A 4,734-nucleotide genomic window follows, 5' to 3' on the forward strand; every position below is an offset into this window, starting at 1 on the left:
ATCCACTCAAGTCTTTGGTCAGGCCGAAGCTATAGTAGAAGACCTTTCCCAAAGTTCCACACTGTGGGACTGAACTCGGGACCATGTGGTTGGCAAGCAAACTTCTTACCGCACAGCCACGCCTATATTATGAAAGGCGACTGAAGGTGTCTAAATATAGATAAATAAAAAAATATAAGCCAAGGGAAATAACTCATAAGCTTTTTTTTTACTAACTTATTTTCCATCCACATTTTTTTTTAGTATATTGATTGCTATCATTTATAGCTGTCTCCACTTCAAGATTCACCCTTATATAATTATGTTATCTTTATTTATATGTATGCAAAATTTAAAACTGGTAAAAAAAATTAATCGTACTCTCTTTCTAGTATGAAAAATATCTTCATCAGTTGATTGGCAGGCTTAATAAGATTATTATCCTATGTTGATGAGGACCAATTGCTGGAAACATGTCCATAGTTGTCTCATGCACATAAAACAAAAACCAGATTTTCTTATTCCAAAATACTTCAGAAATTAGTTTTCTTGAAATTGTCTTTAAGTTTATACTTTCTTTTTCCAATTAAGAGAGAAGCTTTAATTGATTAAGAAGTTTTTATGTATGGCATTCAATAATTTGACTCTACTTAATTACCTATGTAACACATACGTACGTACGTACGTGCATACAGTCATATAGATATATATCTGACTGAGTAAAAAGTAAGCAACATTTTGAACCATTAAAAATTTGTACCGGATTTTTGCAGAGTTTTGAATTTTTATAAACATTTTTTCTTTTTTTTTTTTTGCAATTGTCTGATAATGCAGACATAGACTTTCCCAAATGCATCAATAAATTAACATTGACATTTTTTCCACCGTTCTTACAATCATTAGAAATGGAACTGTCAAAGTACGATATTCAAGAAATTTTGCAATTCAACTTCATATAAGAATGTAAAGAAGCTGAAACTGCTCGCAATATCAACAAAACGTTTGGTGGTGTACTGCTGGACTCTTGCACTATAACTTCTTAAAACCCAGAAAAACCATTACTGTAGAAATATATTGCCATGAAATTGCCAAAAGGAAAGAAAAACTGCTACTCCTCCGTCCCAGACTGGTCAACAGAAGTGGGCCAACCATTCTTCATGACAATGCTCGACCACATGTTTCATTAATGACGCTCCTGAAGTTGAGGGAACTTGGCTACGAAGTTCTTCCCCACCCAGCTTATTCCTCAGACCTTTCTCCTACCAACTACCACTTTTTCCAGCACCTTGATCGTTTCCTGCGAGAGAAGGAGTTAAAAAATCAAACTGATATTGAAAGCGCATTCAAAGAGTTCATCAGCTCCAGAACTCCAAACTTTTATGTTACCGGAATAAACAAACTTGTAACTCATTGGCAAAAATGTGTTGATTGTAATGATAACAACTGCATGTCTAAGTGGTTGCCAACAATGTAGAGGCATTGTATATCGAGAGTTACAGAATCTGTGAATCCTCCTCAGTTGTCTAGCCAGCAGCTTAATGCACTATGATTATATATATATATATATATATATACAGGGTGTGATGGGTAAATTGTTGTTATTTTATATTTTTTATTTCGTTTATGCGCATTGATTGTTTTTGATTTTGTTGACTACACAGTATAGAAAGGTCAGTTGGGCACCATCTGTAAGAAAAACAGCACCATGATGTAATTCACTCTGTCAGAAATTTGGAAATGACATGCTGTACTGCTTGGCATTTGTGCTGGAAGCTTCAATATGAACATTTCAAAGGGTTTGGGGGCAATCTGAGGACATGTACCAAGAGTGATCACTAGCGATGGCAACATTATGCCTCCATTCAGCCTATCACACTGCCTCAGACTCAACATGGAGGCCTACATCAAGTGCCCGGAGGAGGTAGTGCTGCCCTGGGTCAAAAGGGTGGCACTCAGGTGCACTAGAACTCACCAGAAAAAATAGCCAAAAGTACATGAAAAGTACACAGAATAGAATAGAATAAGTCATTAAAAAGAAAAGATGGAGCAGGGACATGAGGTGAACTGCTGGCGAATTTCAGGAAGCATGGAAATCTTGAAGAATGCAGTGTTCTGACAACCAGCCACTGATATTGGTAATCTAATCCATGTTTCAGCAATTCTGAACATGAAAAAGTGTTTCCAAAAGCCATGGGAATTATGTTGTTTTTTTGATTTTGTAAGAATGTCCATGAGTGAACATGCTTACAAAATCAAAAAGGTGCCCAAGTTTATTGTTAGAATGATGGTGGATAATCTTGTTGGGGTCCATGAAATCAGATGCCAGATGCAATGCATTCAGAGTATGGTAGATGCCTGATGGTGGGTGTTCATCTAGTTGCACGTTTCTGAATAGTTTCCAGGAGACTGATATGCTGAACAAGATAGGGCTTCCAGACTGGTGATGCAAACTTTAAGTGCAGATGTACCATAGCCATATACAGCTTAAATAGCTGGAGAGTGGCTGACAAAGATCTTACTTCAGCATTCTTGATATATGTATGTATATATGTTTATATATATATATATATATATATATATATATATAACACTTGCTCTACTGTACTACTGGACAATACTCCTACCTTTTTAGAAATAGCCATAGTTCCTACAGCAAACTTAACCCTCATCTTTAATCCAGGACAACTTTCCAGTTCTATCGTAATCTCTTCAAAAATTATTCAGATCTTAATCTGCTACATACTAAGTTATCTCTACTATATTTTCAATAAAACCTTACGATAAAACACACTACATTTTCTTATATATATAAACAATCTATTTCCTGTACCACATATATATCTAACATAGCTGGAAAATTTCCTTAAAATAAAATAAAACCTCCACTTTCCTTTAAAAAAAAACGAAGAAATTCACTTTCAATTTTTTCCTTAAATTCTTACTAAACAATATTTTTTAATTGTTAGGGGTCTTCGTAATACAACTGAAAATTTTGCCTCCTGTTGGTGACTAAAGGGAGAATAGTGTTTAAGACAACCAAATGGTCGACTGCAGCCATCGTCTTCAAACAACCCAAGTATACATGAGTTGCCTCCCATAATTACAAACCTTATCTTACCTGTGCCAAATCTTTTCTATAATAACGTCATGCTTTCAAAATGAAACCAGGCGTAAGTTCTAGGTCTTGAGGTAAAAAACCTGAAATATGGACAAGAACTTGAAGTAGATAAAGCTATAAATGATAGTGTGTAAACATTGAGTTAAAAACTCCATTTCATAAAAGAAGTCAAAGGCTACTCAAACCCACATCTGTCAGCATACAGTCTTTATATTTTAAGGGGGGAACAGAGTAAATGGGAAGTTGTGACGTTTATTCCTTTCTTTAGGAAATTAAATTGGTGGCACGATACGTGAAATAGCCAATAAAACAGAGTTCAAGGAATTTGACCCGAAATGTCAGCACTTTTCTCTTTCCCTCCTCACGGCATAGGAGTTTATCCAAATTTATGAACGTCATTAACTTAACTTGATAAATTCAATGAGAAAGCCTGTAATGAGTTGCTCAACCTGCTAAAAAAAAGTAGTCAAATCTTAAACTACTACTTTAAAAAAGTACATATTAGATCAGTCACTCCTAGATGCACAATGTCTGAAAAGATAGAATGGTCACGGTTAAAGCTCATCGATCGATCAGGTTTGCATGATCAAGACTGATTAAGAATTACACAAGAGAATCTTTACATGGTCGCTTGACCTGCTAGAAATAGTGTCAAAATCTTCTTCCATTATATTCTACAGTCTTAAATTAGAGGAAGGACACAAGATAATGAAGACCAGGATACAATGATTGAATGAAAAGATGGGATGATCATGGTTGTGTCTTTGACAATATATTGCCATGGAGTTGAAAAACATCTGATAGAGAACTCAATTCAAGGAAGTTCACCTCGTTTCGATATCTGAATATTATTTCCAAGCAAAAGAAAGAAATTCCACAGAACTACAAGTCAAATGTCAAATAAATTATGCTATCATGAAACATAAGATCTTCAATTTTTCAAACAGTTACCAGGAAAAACTGATAATGCATTAGGACATTATAACGATAATAATTAGTGGAAATTGTAAACTCTAAACATGAGAACGTAATTTTATTGTTGTCTAGCAACAATAAAATTACGTTCTCATGGCGTACAAAAGAAGGGAAGTAACTCTTGGACTCATATGTTATATTTCTTTTACTGGTACAGGTCCATTTCTGTTTGTCTCTCTCTGTCTCTGTCTCTCTCTCTCTGTCTGTCTGTCTCTCTCTCTCTCTCTCCGCACGCGCAGGTGTGGTTGTGTGGTAATAATTTTGCTTCCCAACTACATGGTTCCAAGTTCAGTCCCACAGCATGGCATCTTGTGCAAGTGTCTTATACCATAGCCCCAGAATGACCAAAGCCTTTCCAGTGAATTTGGTGGACAGGGCTATAGCAGAAGATACTTGCCCAAGGTGCTATGTGGTGGGATTGAACCTGGAACCATGTGGTTGGGAAACAAACTTCTCATTACTCAGCCATGAAACACTTGGACAGTGAGTCACTCTGTTACTTCTACTAAATATTAATAATAATAATATATATATATATCATCATCATCATCATCGTGTAAAGTCCGCCTTCCATGCTGGCATGGCTGGGACGGTTTGACAGGAGACTTCTGTGACTGTTTTAGTAGGATTTTTACAGCTGGATGCCCTTCCTAACACCAACC

The sequence above is a fragment of the Octopus bimaculoides genome, chromosome 10, assembly GCF_001194135.2.
Source record: "Octopus bimaculoides isolate UCB-OBI-ISO-001 chromosome 10, ASM119413v2, whole genome shotgun sequence".
Lineage (NCBI taxonomy): Eukaryota > Metazoa > Mollusca > Cephalopoda > Octopoda > Octopodidae > Octopus > Octopus bimaculoides.